This window comes from Anastrepha ludens, chromosome X (assembly GCF_028408465.1).
Source record: "Anastrepha ludens isolate Willacy chromosome X, idAnaLude1.1, whole genome shotgun sequence".
In the NCBI taxonomy this organism is placed as follows: domain Eukaryota; kingdom Metazoa; phylum Arthropoda; class Insecta; order Diptera; family Tephritidae; genus Anastrepha; species Anastrepha ludens.
The window spans coordinates 18,665,849-18,684,164 of NC_071503.1; the positions used below are offsets into that span (position 1 = coordinate 18,665,849).

Below are 18,316 nucleotides of genomic sequence, written 5' to 3' on the forward strand. Positions count from 1 at the left end.
GTCATGCAAGGAACACAAAAAATGCGAAAAGCAAATCGAAGAGACAGGAGCCACTACTACCAGTGACTGCTGCTACGTCGCCTGCAAACGCGTCTATTGTTGCTGCTCCGCTTGGTGAGACTAGTTCGTATTCCTCTGCTTCGCACTCTCATGCTGCTGCTGGCGATGCGCCGCTCTCTTACAGCGCTGCTGTTACTAATACAGCTAAAGTGAAGCTGACGCCAATTGCTGCTGCTACTGCTACTACGTCCGTTCTCCCATCAACATCAACTTGCAAAAAAGCGTCGGCAATGCCGACTTCTCTGGCACCTACATCAAATCGTACACGTGAATGGAAAACCGTAACTAGAGCTAACAGAAAAAAGGTTAAACAACCTTTAGTTATCGGTTCAAACCAAAATAGTGAATTAAGTGTAGTTCCTAACATGAAGTGGCTGCACATATCGTCCTTCTCGAACACTGTGACAGCTGCCGATATTGTGGACTATGTTGCGAAACATGCAGCAATTGACCGCAAATTTCTTTCCTGCTATATGCTTATAAAAAAGGATACCCTCGTAAAGGATTTCAAGAAAATCAATTTTAAGCTAGGCGTATCTGAATTTTCCTATGATAAGCTTTTAAATGCGGATATATGGCCTACGAACGTAAAAATTAGGCCATTTACTTTTTTTCAAAAAGACGTCACTCCACCTCTAATTCCGTAACTTCTGCAGCTAACTCCATCGCTAGTAGTAAATTATTAAAATTGTATTTTCAAAATATATCTGGACTTCGAACTAAATGTTCCTCGGTGTATATGAAAAGTTCTATCTTAGACTTTGATGTTTTTGTACTCGTTGAATCTTGGCTGAATGAAAATTTCTTTGACTGTGAAATTTTTGACCTCAATTTGTACGACGTTTTCCGTAAAGACCGTGACCCTGTCAAATCTGGATGTTCCAGAGGAGGTGGTGTTCTCATTGCTGTTCGGAGAAAATTTCGGGCATCATTGGTTACACTTACCAATTCTGACACACTCATCGATCAGCTTTGTGTTCGTGTTTATGGCTCATCTGGAACAGTTTATGTGTGTGCATCCTACATTCCGCCGAATAGTCCGGATTATTTATACTTTGCACATACTGACAATGTTGTGTCATTAGCATCAAGCATAGCTGGTGACAGTCATCTTTGTGTCCTCGGTGATTTTAATTTATGTCGCCTGAGTTGGTCCCCACTTAGAAACTCGGCTGCTTTTATGGCTTCTAACGTAAATTCTTCAGCCGAAATGCATGTCATTGATAGCTTTTTAAGCATTGATTTGTCACAAATTAATGGTTTTTATAATAGCCTTAATAGAATCCTAGATCTAGTGTTTATTTCAAATAACATCAACTACACGTTGTCGGAAGGCATTGCTCCCATATCTTTAACTGATAAACATCATGTTCCTCTTTCTCTTGAGTTGGAATTTTATGAGTTTTCTGAGGTATCCGATGAGCCTAACATCAAATTTAATTACAACTCATGCGACTTCACAATTTTTAATGAAATTTTATTAAGTATTGACTGGGATAATGCCTTCCTCGACAATGATGTTACCTCCTGTTTTCATTTTTTTAAGACTAAGGTTTCTGAGCTGTGTTTGAAGCACATTCCTATTTATCATAAGAAAGTATATAAGACACCTTGGCATACCAAGCGGCTTAAGCATCTAAAGAATCTGAAAAACAAATTTTCTAAACTGTATAAAAGGTCTGGAGACCCAATGCACTACTCAAAATTTCAATGCCATTTAAAAGAGTTTAACTGTTTGAACAAGTTCTTATATAGAAATTACATCTTGAATTTCGAAAACAATATTATTTCGGATCCGAAGGCCTTTTGGCAATTCATCAAATCAAAAAAGTCTTGCTCAATGGTGCCAAACAATGTTTTTTATAATGGTAAATATGCAAATTCTGCCATAGAATCTGCCAATTTATTTGCCGACTTTTTTTGCTCTAACTTTGAACCCGACTTAGACTTCGATTCTAGTTTGCCCTCTAACAGTTTTTCACCTCTCAATTTTGGGACCTTGTGCCTATCTGTTACCGATGTCGTCAAGGGTATTATGAAGCTCAAGTCTACAACGAAAACTGATTCGGATGGCCTTTCGGGCATTTTGCTGAAAAACTGCTTGTGTCTCGCTGAGCCTCTTACAATTATATTTAATAAATCGTTATCCTCCGGTATCTTTGTTGACGATTGGAAATTTACTTCCGTTACGCCTATATTTAAGAGTGGAAATAAAAACGATGTTAGCAATTACAGACCGATTTCGAAGCTTTCGTCTGTCTCAAAACTTTTTGAGATAACAGTAAATGATAAGTTATATTTTGCTGTCAAAGGCCTAATATCTACCAACCAGCATGGTTTCGTTGCAAGTCGCTCCACTGTCACTAATTTATCTATTTTCAATGGTTACTGCATTTCAGCCTTCCAGAACAGATCCCAAGTTGATACAATTTATACAGACTTCTCTAAAGCGTTTGACAAAGTATCGCACCGAATACTCTTGTCGAAGCTTGCATCATTGGGTATACACTCCACGTTTTTGTCGTGGATCAAATCATATTTGTCCAACAGGCACTGCGTTGTAGCCGTTGATAATACGACATCTCGTGCATTTATTGCGTCCTCTGGTGTCCCACAGGGAAGTATTCTAGGACCCCTTCTCTTCATACTTTTTATTAACGATATTGGTTCTTGCTTTTCGTTTGCAGAACACTTGTTGTATGCTGATGATCTAAAAATATTTGCGGTGATTAACAGTCTTAGTGACTCTGAAAAGTTGCAAGCTGACTTGCACAATGTTCGGAATTGGTGCTATTTAAACCGTTTGTCACTAAATATTAGCAAATGCTTTCACGTAAAATATGCTAAATCAAACAATACTTTGCATACTTCGTATAGTATTGCTGGCTTCCCTTTGCAATCCGTTGAGGAAATTAAAGACTTAGGCGTTATTTTCGACTCTAAGCTGATTTTCACCAGCCATGTTAACCACGTCATAAGACGATCATATGCGATGCTAGCATTCGTACGCCGAAATTGTTCTGCATTTACTAACCCATACACTCTCAAAACATTGTATTGTGCTTTTGTTAGATCAAGATTAGAGTATGCCGCTATTATTTGGAGACCGTACCAAATAGGTCTGTCTAATCGGATTGAGAGAGTTCAGAAAGTATTTCTTCGTTTTGCGCTCCGATCTTTAAACTTTTCTGAACCTGTACCATCGTACCGCTCTCGATGTTTATTGATTGACTTAAAACCTCTTGATAGCAGGCGATCTATTCTATCGTGCTCATTTATTATTCGTATCATTTCTGGATCTATTGATTGTCCTTCTCTTTTAAGTAAAATTCAATTTAATATACCCAATATGAGGCTCCGACAGTACGAAACCTTTAAAATTGGCTTCTCGAGAACCAACTATGGGGTGAATGCTCCGATTCCTAGGGCATGTGCAGATTTAAATATGTTTTTCAATTCTTCCGATGCTGATTTTACGTGGCCGTATGGGATCTTAGTCAATCATCTTAAATCGTTCTTTTCTTAGTAACTACTAAACTATTGTACATTAGCTTAATATAGTCTGTAAGAATGTATCCATTTAAAGACAATAAATAAATAAATAAATAAATAAATAAAGTATTCTGGCAGGTCTGTAGCTTCGTCCACTGCGTATCACTGGTTCCAGGCGACCAGACAGGCGCGGCATAGTTGAGAACCGGTCGGCCTATTGCTTTGAAAGTCGACAGCAACATTTCTTTGCCTTTGCCCCAAGTGCTGCCGGCGAGCGACTTGAGGACCTTGTTGCGATTCTGTACTCTCGTTGCAATAGCGGTTGTGTGCGCTGAGAAGGAGAGCAAGCTGTCAAAGGTGACTCCCAAATTCTGGGGTTATTAACCTTCGGTATTGGGGTATCATCGACGTACACCTGAAGTTGCAGCTTGACCTCCTCTGTCCAGGTGGTAAAAAGGGTCGCCGTAGATTTAGTGGGAGAAAGTTTTAAGTTTCTCGCAGTGATGAAGCGAGAAAGTCGGGCGAGGTAGTCGTTTACCTTAGAGCATAGGCCATCAATATCATTGCCCGACGCCATTATCGTGCAGTCGTCGGCGTATGAGACCAGTGAGACTCCTCTGTAGCGTGGCGTGGCTGACTGTATCGAAAGCCTTTTGTAAGTCCAACGCTACTAGGACAGTCCTCTCGCAGGGGCGGTTTTGGTTTAGTCCGCGGTTTACCTGGGTGTTTATGACGGTCAGTGCCGTGGTGGTGCTGTGCACTCTACGGAAACCATGCTGGTGTGGGGCTGGAGTCAGGTGTTGTGTGAGGAGTGGGAGTAGAAGGGCTTCAAGTGTCTTCACTACTGGGGAAAGGAGAGTTATCGGACGATAAGACTCCCCTTGGTTGGCGGGTTTCCCAGGCTTCAGTAGTGGGACCACTCTCCCTAATTTCCGCTTATCAGGAATGATGAGAGTGACCAAGGACAGATTGAAGACCTTAGTGAGATATTCTACCTCCAATGGACCCAGTTTTTTCAACATCAGCATGTTTAGTCCGTCGGGGCCGATGGCTTTTGATGATTTCATTAGTTTGATGGCCCCCTGAACCTCGTCGCTGGTGAAAGTAAGCGGTGCACTGTTGTAGGGCAGTTTGTGCAACCGTCTGGTGGCACAACGTTTGGATCTGTCGACCGGAGGATGCAGTATAAATTGCCGGCTAAAATAGCTCGCGCATTTCGCGGGTCCGACGAAGTACGACCGTTGAAGGTGATATCCACCTTGTCGTTGTGCTTCGTCGGGTTCGACAGGGACCTTACGGTGGACCAGAGCTTGCTCACACCAGAGTTGAAGTTACAGGACTTCAGATGCTCTACCCATTTGGTCCGCTTATGCTGGGTGACCAGTTGCCGGATCTCCGAATTGAGATCCTTTATTCGAGGATCCCCGGGATCGGCCTGGCGTAGACGGTCACGCTCGTTTGCCATAACGGCTGCTTCGGCTGGGAAATTGGGACGTAATTCCCTGATCCGTCCAGCGGGTATGAAGCGAGCCGCGGCGGCTGTGATCGCCTTGCGGAATGCGCGTTCGCCTTCGCGCACATCGGTGGGAGTGGGTAGGGCTGCGAAGATGTCTTCAGTAAATTCCGCGAATCTGGTCCAATCAGTTTTGTTAAAGTTGACGTATGACCGGTAATCCGCGGAAACAAATTCGGCAGGTCTCTCGATCGAGATGATAATGGGCAAGTGGTCTGATGCAAGCGATAGCATAGGTCACCAGGTTATGCTATTTATCAGACCTGCGCTAGCAATTGTTATGTCAGGCGAGCTGCTGCAATTGCCCACTACCCTGGTGGGGGCGTCGTCGTTTACAGTGCTGAACGTCGAATCGTCTATCTGCTCTGCCAATAGCTGTCCCCTACCATCATTTGGCAGGCTTGAATGCCAAAGATCGTGATGCGCGTTAAAGTCACCTACTACCAATCGGTTTTCTCCCCTGATGAGCGCACCAATATCGGGGAGATATCCTGCCGGGCAGCAAGTGACAGGGGGTATGTAAATATTGAATATTTCGAGCTCGGCATCGCCTGACCGGACAGCTATACCTTGACGTTCTAAGCTGCTGTCCCTGCGGTCGATGCCTTCATCAATAAGACGATACTGCACTGAATGGTGTACTATGGACGCTAGGCCACCACCGTTGTCTCGCTCGCGGTTCTTTTGGTGCACATTGTAGCCGTCCCTGGTAATCAGGAGGGAGCTAGTGTGCAGTTTTGTCTCCTGGACCGCATCTATCTTAATTCGGAACCGACTCATGAAGTCGACTATCTCGTCAATCTTGCTCGTGAGTCCGTTGCAGTTTAGTTGCAAAAGCTTCGTCGGCCTGGAACTCGATGTTGGTGTGGAGCCACCAGAACGGGATCTTTTTGAGGTTGTCTGTTCGGGACTAGGCGTATTCGACGGCCTCATCGCCATAGACTGGGCTGTTTTCATCGCTATGCCCTCGGCAACTAAGGTTTTTAGTCGCTTGCGCCCAGCTCCGGACAACTTCACTCTGTTTCCTCGACTGTTTCTGTTGTTATCCTCATTTTTTTCTGGACCAATTTCCAGGACAGTTCTCTCCTGTTCCGAGGCATTCCGGCCCACTCCAGGCTAGGCAGAGTGTCTATCTCCTCCGGCTTGTCAGTAGAGGGACCGAGTGCCCGTCCCCTCAAGTCGAGGTCCATTATCTCACTGGAGATGAGAGCAACTGCCTCCTCAGCAAGTGATTTTTTTTCGCCAGTAGGGGCACATTTGATGGTGTGCAGTCCTGATTTTTTTTTTTCAAAACTATCCATATGATTTGTTTTTGAATCGAAATTGCTTTTTGGTTACCCATGGGGGCACCCATGGCTAATTGAAACCGTAGGTTCACCAGACTTTGTACGGAGTTCGCTATTAAGCTTGACTCTACCCCGTCAAGCAAGCTCACCGGCGTAGCTACTCCACCGTGGATTTAGGATTTTTTTTTAAGAAGTACTCTCAAGACCGGGCCTTGCAAATGAGAGGCTCTCGGCAGCCCAAAACCAGCAGAGACATGACCGTACTGATAAGGGGTTATTTGTCCTACTGATTGCGGCACTACCCCGAAGAGCTAACGACGGTCCAGGAATCGTAGAAGGTCTACTTTCAGCCTGTGCACTGTTTTAAATTTTTAACGACCTTATGTGGTCGACTTGTTGGTCCGCGAGAGGTATTTAATTTCCCTCTTCGCACCTAGCTATACCAGAGAGGGAAAATTTCCCAGCGAAAATTTCTTTAAGTAATTCAATAAAAATGTTGGTGTTTTATTTTCTTTAAATTGGCATTTTAGTGCGTTTTCATATTCAAAGCTAGGCAAAACTGCAGTAACGAGAGAGAGATTTGACTGCTGAAAGCAGAAGAACACCAACAACAACTGCAATCGGGGGCAATGCGACCAGATGTTAAAAAAAGCAAAGCTAAATAAAACTGAGTGAATTATTGAAATAATTTAAAAAAATTTATGTTTTACAAAATTATAAACATTACTTTTGAACAATGTCATGAAGAAAGAACTAAGTCTCCGAGAACAAATAACAAAAAAATCCTAAATCAAGTTACGAAAATGGTAATCTGGCAATACTGGTGTTAAAACGACGTAACTCATTGTCAAATTCGCCTAGAACAAAGTAACGGTATCACGATAGGCGCCATCTGATTATTCTTTCCGTCATGGGTGCATACATATGTATGTATATACGAGCCGCGAACATTCGACAAGCCAAAAACTTAAGATATACCAAATATTGGCAAATAATTTTACACGAAATATTCCAATATTGACTATTTTGAAAGGATCAAAAATTCGGATATGGGTGGCTCGTTTTATGAATGAAAGCATTTTTCTCCTAGAAATATGAGCACAAACTTATGTATGCATTTACTTTTGTTGTGATGTACAATATTTGAGACTGTTCAGCGCGTGGCAAATAAAAGTATCATGGCCGCCGCGACTGCGTCTGCGAATGTATTTTGTTTTTGTAGTCGCTAGGCTTAAAACTTTAGCTTTGGGCGACATACGCATGTTGAGGCATGAAGTCAGTGCGCTGTTTTTGTTGTGTTATAGAAAATTTTAGAATGCGTGGTGGCAAAGCGACCATCGCGTTACGCTTGCTACCTTTGCGTCTATCAAAGTATTTTGTTGTTGTAAGTACAATATTTGGAATATCGACTGGGGGAAGACAAAAGTACACGGAGCGAGAAGGGAGTGCTGTGTTCCCGCGCGCATAGGTATATGCATGTATGAAGTGCATATTTATAGTTACATACATATGAATACAATTATTTCGTAAGGAATTTAGAAGGCAAGTAGGTATATGTATATGTATGTCTGCTAGGACATAAAGGAGGTATGTATATAGAACAGAATTGTTTTTGCATTTGTTATAAAAAAATTCACTCACTAGTGCGAATGTACATTTGATTTCTTGCAGGAATGTGATGTGCTATGACATGTGTAACTACATAAATCAAGGTTCCTACGCCATACATGCATACTTAGATACGTGTAAGTTAACACCGGCTACGTGTTTATCCCCGAAAGCTTGCAAATTCCAGAGGAAGCTAACACTTGTTTTTCCAACTAAATTTAAAGTAATATGAAACTGCACCTGCTTTTGTGCTGCTACAATAACAAGATGTGCGACGTCAATATCAAGGGCAGCTACTCACACATTATTCCCACAAGAAATGCTGACGATAAGTCTGCTAGTTAAGAATACCATGCAAAACATTGAAACAAACAAAAGAACATGTTGAATTGCATTAAATAACTGTGGCAATAGCGGATGCGCTGGCAGAGGCAATGACGGCAGCGCAGCAACAGAGCAGGGTAGAATAGAAATTATAATTGTCTTCATAATGATTAATTAAAAATTGTAAAATCACCCCCGGCAGACTAGCAACGCGAAACATCACAACTCGGCAACTCCTAATAATAGGAGGAATAAAAAATAAAAGTTAATTGAAACTATATAAAAGTTTTTCATTTAACCAATATCGGTAAACTAAGTGTTCATATAAACACAATATCGGTAAACTGGCGCCCAACGTGGGGCCACGCGTAAAAAAAACTTTATAAAAGGATTCGAAGTTTTAAAAAAAAAAAAAACGTAGTCGTGGCCGAATTTCGATACCTACAAAGTCTGGGTAGAAAAAACGTTGCAGTACTAAATATGCCGGGAAGTCAAAATTTAAAATTTAATACAATATAAAAAAGGGGTCGTCTACCAAAGGCGATAACAAGGTTCTCATAGAGAATTATTAACAATTAATTAAGGATTTGCACGTCACGCAGCGACGTTGCCAGCGTTGGACCAGAAAGCAGTGAAGCAGTTTAGAAAAGCGTTGGAATAGAAAGCAGTGAAGCAGTTTAGAAAAGCGTTGGACCAGAAAGCAGTGAAGCAGTTTAAAAAATAAGATGATAATTTTAAAAATGTAAGTAGAGTGTTTAGTGAAAAGCGGTGTTATTTTTTTTGAGCAAAAAATCAGTGCTTGTAATTTTTTTAAAAAAAGTGTTAACCAGACAAAGCAAGTTGTGCTCATTTACTTTATAAAAAAAGGGGGGCCACTACCGTCCGTTGAAATCCTTGCTAGGGACATAATCGGAGTTTTTTTGCTTTTTCTCTTAAAAAGTTTTTTTTGTTTTTTTTTGTTTGTGTTAGTGAGTGATTGACTATGGATGCAGCCACTCTACAGACTTTAATGGCAGCGGCCATAAGGACTGCTACCGAACAAGCTAAAATGGAATTTCAGGAGACCATTAACAGACTTACTAACAGACTTGCGACCCTGGAAACCACCCCTACTACAGTAATATAATATGCACCAGTGACAATTACGGGTGTGATGTGTGATGAATCACTTGACGTCATAAAATCACTTCCTGAATTTAACGGGACACAATCCCGATATGTTTCATGGAGGAATGCTGCTCAGGCTTCGTACAAATTATATGAAGCCTGCGATGGTAGTTCCCGTCATTACCAGGCAGTGGCTATAATCAGAAATAAAGTTACTGGGGCAACCGATACTGTCCTGGGATCCTTTAACACGGTTTTGAACTTTAGGGCGATTATCGCCAGATTAGATTTCACCTACTCTGACAAGAGACCTGTTCACATGATCGAACAGGAAATGTCAACCTTGCGTCAAGGTGGCAAAAATATTTTACAGTTTTATGACGAAGTAGAACGAAAACTGACCCTGTTTGTTAACAAGACCGTAATGACTTATAGCGGAAACGCTGAACTGATCAGCACTTTGAATCAGAAATATCGCCAGGATGCATTGCGTGTGTTCATTTCGGGGCTTAACAGACCTCTATGTGACATTCTATTTTCCTCGAGGCCTGCGGACATGCCTACAGCACTCGCTCTCGCACAGGAGCTGGAAGCCAATCAAGCCAGGTCTTCGTTTGCCCAGTCGTTCTTCAATAGGAATGAACGGTTGTCAGAGGCTTTCCAGCGAACAGCCCAGCATAATACCCAAAATTATCTACTTTGTCACACCATAGACAGAACAACCCACCACCTCGTCAACCAATTCAATCCAGAAATGCCACGGGTAGTCTTCCTCAAAGGAATCCTTTCAATTCTCACCGGACCCAGGGGGCACTAAATGATAAAGAGGCGGCTCAGAAAAGGAGGATCGAAAGCGATAGAAGGACTTTCCCTAAACAACAGCGCATAAATCATCTGGGAGCGCCGGAATATGTGGACGAGGAACAGGGATATGATGAGGATTTTCATGATAGCCAAAACGTAAATGGCAGTGATAAATTACAGTTCGACGACCAATACTTAGACCAACCAACGGACGAAATCAATTTTCTCGAAAATTGGTTGTACGAGGAAGGATAAGACTTGGAAGCAGATCGTGAAGCAATATGCTCCCAACTTATTGATGAATCACTTCCCTATAATACAAGGATAGTAGGGACTATAAGAACTACTAATGAAGACCCAGTCTACTCCAAGGCGATGGCTTCAGCGGATTTTGTCAACAAGGAAATCTCTGATCTACTGCGTGATGGTATAATAAGACCTTCACGGTCACCCTATTATAATCCGCTATGGGTCGTTGGAAAGAAGGGTCTAGTTGTTGACTTAAAAAAAAAAAAAAAGGGACAAAAAAACAAAAGGGACAAGGTGTTTGTACATACAAACAAACGAATTGGGAATAAGTTGACAAAATTGTACTTGGAAAATACTGTTGAGCGGGACTTGTGAACTACGGTCATGATAAATGGGAGAAGAGTTCACAAGGCAAACTTGAGGTAACCCAGTTTTTTCTTCTTCTTTTTTCCCCCAGATGCTTGCTTTTGGTGGTTGTTGCTTGGCAAAACTCACATTTTGTGTTGATTTCTACGGGGAAAGTTGCTGTTCATGACCAATACGAAATTTTGATACATAGGACTAACTTGACAAACTATGAAGCCATAGCATCGGACACGGAGGGACTGGTTGCACAATATCCAATATCTCCTGCGAAGAAGTGACTTCAGGCGGATGCCGATCAGATTCTAGCTTTGCTGGAAACTCTTAAGACCCATCATCGGCACTCGCGAGGTATTAACATTCTAGGGACTGCACTGAAATACATCGCCGGAACGCCCGACTTTGACGATTTTAATGAGGTAGCGACTAAAGAACGTGAACTTATAGAGGCTAACGAACAACAGATTATAGTTAACACTCAGTTGCAAACGAGAATAAATAATCTGACCAGAGCGATGAATGATTTGTTGAAAACAACGAAAGAAACAGTGGTGGATACAGGTCATTTGTTTGGGTTGGCTACAGCAAGAAGCAGGGTGGTACTGGCAGACCTAACAAACATTGTTCAGTCGGTAACATTGGGAAGGCACAACATAAGTAACCCTATTATTTTAGATAATGAAGACATAAAAAGACTACTATTCACCGAACGCTTTACTAATGTTACTATAAGCGATACTTTGGTAGCTTCCAAGCTTAAAATATTACAAGATAGCGATAATATTTTCTTTATAATTAAATATCCCAAGATTTGTAAAATTCGTAAACAAGTAAGGCTTTTGCCCGTAGTTCATGATAGAAAGATAGTTCAGTTAGAAACAGCAATAGCAGCACACTGCGACTCCGAATACCAACTTCTAACAGGCTGCAAAATACAACAAACCTTACATTCTGCCAGCCACTTGCTTCGGCCTCATGCGTAGAACAACTGCTAAACCATAATTCAGCACACTGTAAAACAACGTCAGCAGACCACATCGCCGCTGTCGAGAAAATTGATGATGGATTGATAGTGGTGAATGATCAGTTGGTGGAAGTCACTAAGGGAACAGGTTCTGGAGTTACCGTAAGGGGCTCTTTTTTGATAACGTTTGAAGGAAATGTCACCATAAATGACACAATTTTTGTTAATTGGAAAAAAGTCGTATCATCGCGCCCCGAGGCCCCTCTCGCTACAACGATAATGTTCACGGATCATACAAGGACATTATCTTTGCCATATCTTGAAGAGATTCATGCTAGAAACCTAAAACACATTGCATCATTGCAACAAGAAATTACAACAAAGCACTTGATATCAATCACTTCATTGGGTGTGGTAGCAACTGTCATCCTGATTATATTGATGATTTACCTTTGGACCAAAAGACAGCGGAAACTGGCTATTATTGAGGTGATAAGAAACACAGATACTTCCACCCCGTCCGACATGTAATTGGCACCCGAGGACGGCCGCTCTTAAAAGGGGGAGTAGTTAACACCGGCTACGTGTTCATCCACGAAAGCTTGCAAATTCCAGAGGAAGCTAACACTTGTTTTTCCAACTAAATTTAAAGTAATATGAAACTGCACCTGCTTTTGTGCTGCTACAATAACAAGATGTGCTACGTCAATATCAAAGGGCAGCTACCCACACATTATTCCCACAAGAAATGCTGACGATAAGTCTGCTATTTAAGAATACCATGCAAAACATTGAAACAAACAAAACAACATGTTGAATTGCATTAAATAACTGTGGCAATAGCGGATGCGCTGGCAGAGGCAATGACGGCAGCGCAGCAACAGAGCAGGGTAGAATAGAAATTATAATTGTCTTCATAATGATTAATTAAAAATTGTAAAATCACCCCCCGGCAGACTAGCAACGTGAAACATCACAACTCGGCAACTCCTAATAATAGGAGGAATAAAAAATAAAAGTTAATTGAAACTATATATTGTAAAAGTTTTTCATTTAACAAATATCGGTAAATTAAGTGTTCATATAAACACAATATCGGTAAACTTGTACATATAAAAGGAGTATGTTGGTTTTGTCCTTAAGCATTTTGTTTTCATATACAAATTTGCCTTCGAATACATAAACTATAAATAGAAATACCATATAAAATTAAGTAAATACATATTTTTTTTTGTTTTTGTCGGGAAAACTAGCACGTGCAGCACTCAGACTTTAATTAAGCCCATTGTACTACACTTGGACTCCCTTTTAATTTTCTTTAAATCTACCCGATCTCCGAAGAAATCTTAGTGGTGCCAAGGAGCCAAGATGGTCGCTTCTTAACACATCAGTGCCAAAGACCTCAAACCTGATTCGAGCGCAGGCGGGGCAGACGCACATTAAGTGGTCCGCCGTCTCATCCTCCTTTTCACAGGCTGGGCAGAGAACACTGTCTGAGATGCCCAACCTTTCCATGTGCTTCGCCCACAGAAAGTGCCCCGTCATCAGTCCAAACAGCCGTCTGCACCCCTCTGCTTAATGACAGAACGGGTTGCGACAGTCGATCGGACATGAGAGGTAACATCAGTTTTGTCCATCTGCAGCCTCCCTCAGCCTGCCAAGCTCGCTTGTGGGTGGCAGTTACCCATTTGCTAACCTTGGCTGTGATGGCCGCAGAAGGGAGTGGCAAAACGGGCTCTGGGCCAAAGAAGTTGGCCTCAGAGGCGATCTTAGCTAAGGAGTCGGGGTCTCGTTACCCGCGATACCCACGTTTCCCGGAACCAATGTTAGCATCAGGCTATTACGTCTACCGATAGAATCCACCTCTGGATTCCACGTAGACCCCAGAGCCGGAACCATGCTCGGTCCTTGAGCCATCCATAAAAATGCGAAAACAGTGTTTGCCGGGCTCATTTTCTGAGTCTTCCCACAACTAAGCCTCTGCTAGCATTACACTGTATCTCTTTTCAAGTATGACTCTGGATGGCTTGGAGTCAAGGGGCAATGCGAGGATCGTTGGACCGAAGTCCATGCCTACTCTGTTGCCCAATGTCGGACAGGGGCCGCACCAGTTCCCATTGTATTTCAGTCTGCAGATGACCTTCAAGGCCTCTCCTTGGAAGGGCCTGAAGTAGTCGGAAAAGCTCCAGTGCAACAGATGGCCACAGTGCGTTGTAGTCTCTATAAGATCCTCCTGACTCCCACTACTCATCCAGACCACTAATGCATAGGTGATAAAAGGTCTTATAATGGGAGAAAGACCTAACGTTTCCTCAAAGACACCTTTGCACTGCCAGAAAGCTTTCAGAGCTTTGGATGTCTTTGTTTCAACGTGTGATTTCCATAGGAGCTTACTATCGAGGATTACTCCAAGATATTTAATTTCCTTGGATAGCTGGATTGTGACTCCTTTTAGCTTAGGCAGAACGAGTCCATCAAGCTTCCTCCTTCTGGTGAAGAGGACAATACCAGTCTTGGAGGGATTTGCCGACAGCCCATTCGCACAGCACCAAGTGTCAATCCGATCCAGAGTTTTCTGCATTTTCCTGCAGTGTTCATAAGTGAAGGGCCTGTTACCAAACAAGCAACATAGTCCGCACATCCGCCGTAGACAGGTCTGGATCCGGAATCCAGCCGCTGGCTTTCCTGAGGAGTACACTCTCCTCGCTGTAGACTGCGAAGCGAGTGGTCGCCATGGGGGGCACGTTATTGACAACGGTCCTGATCCACTCGAAGTCGGCCAGAGACGCGCACGTCACTTTTATGGGGCCGTCCTTTGTCTCATAGCCCCCCACGTTGGCTCCAGGACCGGAGGCAATAACCTGACGCATCAGCCAACTTTTGCAGTATTTGATTTCTGCATCCGTCAGCTGATGGTCAGGCCCCAGTTTACCAATCACAGCCACAGGTCGTGGGCCAGCAACCTTCTCGCTATAGGATGGCTTGGCCGCACACTTGGATGTGCTTGGGCGAAGGTCCAGCTCCCCTTCCTCCACTGACGAAGATTTCGCCGGGCAGACAGCTGTGCTGGGCATTTTGTCGAGGCGCCGATAAGGATGTGGCTCAGCAAAACATTTTCCCGCCACATTGACTGGCGCCAAGACCGCGCTCGTACCTTGGGGGCTCGTGGCTCGGCCATTGGCGGCAACCGCAGGGCAGGGAGGTGTATTGCTTTCAGCCACCGTCCTTCTCCACTTATCTCGAGAGCGAGACAACTTGGGAGCGCCCGTGCCCACCGAGGATTCGGTAGCTTCCGTGGGTGTCACTTCCGCTGACCGATGTCTTTTGGAAGACACAGACGCAGAAGGGCCGACAGAGCCAGATGAGGATTTCTCCGGCATGAGCCTTGCCCGGCGCTTTCTTCTCTCCCTCCTTGCCACGTTCTTCGATTTTCTGGCTTCTTTGGGAGATCGTGCAGCCACCGAAGAGACCTCACAACTCAGGCCCTCCGAAGCAGGGAAACGCTTCTCAGACTCTGAAGGAGAGGAGATTGCGATAGCAACCCCCGTCTCTTCTAGAATTCGCTCTCGCTCATAGAGCTGAAAGACTTGGGAAATGGTTGGGGCCTCCAGAATCCATGTCCCTGCCGCCGAAGCGGGTGGATTTCTTGTGTGGATTTCACCTGGAGTAATTGATCCATGGTTTTCCATTACCTTTTCGGTTTTTGTTCGGGACTCCTCCCTAGCCAGTTTGGTTCGCGGATGGCACCCTGGTTCTATGCCAACTTTGAGTTTCACACGAGTGTTGAACCCACCCCATCAGGGAAGGCCACTCGTGTGATGCCAGGGCTTCCCTATCCACCACCTGGGACGCGCACGATGGGAGATCAGGCAACTCCACATGGGTTACATAGCGTACATACATAGTATGTACATTCATTTGTGCATGTATAAATATATAAAATGCGGAAACTCCATTCAATGTTCGTAAGCACGTATTATTGCGAAGTTTCGAAATATGGTAACTGACAAACATGTCGTGGACGTACTTTGCATTAAATTTTGCGAACCTGAACTACGTAGATTTTAACAATTTGGCTTAAGGTATTGAAAATGTTAACTTTTAATGTTTACTGAAGATTTTGTCACTTATAAAAATGCATATTCCTTAAATTTTAATGCACCTGTTAAAACCCATAGAATTTTGATAACAGCACGTATTATTGCGAAGTTTCGTTTTGAACTTTTGAATTAATAATATGGAAATATGGTAACTGACAAACATGTTGTGGACGTACTTTGCATTAAATTTTGCGAACCTGAACTACGTAGATTTTAACAATTTGGCTTAAGGTATTGAAAATGTTTACTTTTAATGTTTACTGAAGATTTTTCACTCATTAAAATGCATATTCCTTAAATTTTAATGCACCTGTTAAAAGCCATAAAATTTTGATAAAATTAATGTCGCGATAGTAATTGGAACAAAATGTTAGTTATTTGAGTTATTTTTCGTTTTAATCCTTTTTGTACCAACACAATATTTTAGATTTTGTTTATGACTTCTTTGGGTTTTTTTCGGGTGGCGCAAAATTAACCAATTTTGTTTTAATCCTCCGTTGGGCACCCAGCGTGGCTAGACCCTTTCTGACTTTGGACGTGAATTTAACATATTTTTATTATAGCTAACGATTTGGGCTTCAAGGTAGCTTCCTGAAATTTAATTTTTTATCGATTTATAGGATATAACCTTTAAAAAAGGATCCTCGAATAGGACGGAGAAAGGGATTTAAAAAATTACCCCTTCGGGTGGGCACCTCGGGTCGGGTCGATGAATTTTGCTTTCTTTTGCAACATGTTGTATGTCATGGCACTGGCAATGTTTTGTATTTGCAGGGAAGTAGATGAACTCAGAAAAAGTGATGCGGGACGAAATTTTTTGAGGACTTTATCGAACACATTGGTTCTTGCAAACATCAAAACTCGTATGAACAATCCAGCTGTTATTTCTCAATTTACTACTCGTTTGGCTATGGAATCAATTTTCAACAAACCAATTATGTATAATCACTGGGAATATTGTAGTCAACCAACCAACCAGAGCCGACACACTCACAGCGAAGAGAGATTGTCGTCTTTGTCTACAAGGAGGCGAAAAGCTTCGCTGAAAAACTCGTTTCTATTGTATTGTATGCAAGAATCGAGTATGTCAACAGCATTTAAAAATCTCTTAAACATGTTTTGTTGGCCTTCGTTCCCCCGAATCCATAAATAAATATCAGTTAATATTTTGCCATTACTTTCATTGAAATGAACGTTTTTTCTTCAACCTTTCTTCGAAATGAGTCAAAATAAAGAACAAAACAAAATAATCCTTTTTTTCACAAACCAAAATATTTTCAGCGAGTTTTTTTGCTTCTGTAGGTAGCTTAATGCATGCCAAAACCAATGAAACAGGTAAGAAATTAAATATATATACCTACGATACTTAAAAATGAATTATAAATGTGTCCAGTCCAACGGAGAGTTAAATAACTTTTTTTTACTATTGTATATACCTTCTGCTCAAATATGAACGAGACTTTATCAATAAAACGGTCCGCGGATGACATATGGCAAAAATAAATTTTTGTTGGATGGTAGGACTGTTATAAGCTTACATGGCAAATTTCAGCGTGATATGTCACATAGTTTGTTTTCTGTGCTACTGTAAACAAGTCAAGCTCGAGTGTGTTTTTCGAATTTAACGATGGAAATTCAAGTTGAACAAAGAATTTGTTTGAAATTTTGTTATTCCAACAAAATTTCGGCTTCAGACGCCTTAAAAATGTTGCAGACAACCTATGGGGACTCTGCTCTATCGCATGCACGTGCTTTCCAGTGGTACAAATCGTTCAAAGAGGGCCGTACATCGGTTGAAAACTTGCCTCATGAACGTCGTCCAGCAACATCAGTAAACGACGAAAACATCGGAAAAGTAAAGGAAATTGTGCTTGAAAATCGCCGTGAGACCGAAAGAGAGATAGCTAGTGAGCTGAGCATATCAAATGGATCCGTTCATACTATTATTCATGATGTCTTGGGCATGAGACGAGTGTCCGCGCGTCTTGTTCCAAAATTGTTGAATTTTCTTCAAAAAGAACAACGCAAAACTGTCGCTAAGGAAATGCTCGCCATGACTGATACGGACAGCCGGCATATCATAACTGGTGACGAGACTTGGGTTTATGAGTATGACGTCGAAACAGCCCAACAATCATCGGAATGGCGCTCCCCGGAGGAGCCGAAACCCAAAAAACCACGCCAAAGTCGCTCAAAAATTAAGGTTATGCTGACTGTTTTTTTTCGATTACGAAGGTGTGGTGCACTCGGAGTTCCTTCCGCAAGGCCGATCGGTTAACGCTGAATATTATATAGACGTTTTAAAGCGTTTGCGCGAGAACATTCGTCTTAAAAGGAAGGAATTGTGGGACAACAAGTCATGGTTCTTGCATCACGATAATGCACCAGCTCACACATCACGTCTTGTTCCCTCATTATTTGATCAAAAATAATGTTAATATCGCTC

The 18,316-nt window shown here is 42.3% G+C and overlaps 1 pseudogene; it reads right to left on the minus strand.

Moving 5' to 3' along the window:
- Positions 1-716: 716 nt before the first annotated feature.
- LOC128869796 (uncharacterized) lies at positions 717-5,431 on the minus strand (annotated as a pseudogene).
- Between the last annotated feature and the right edge of the window lie 12,885 nt (positions 5,432-18,316).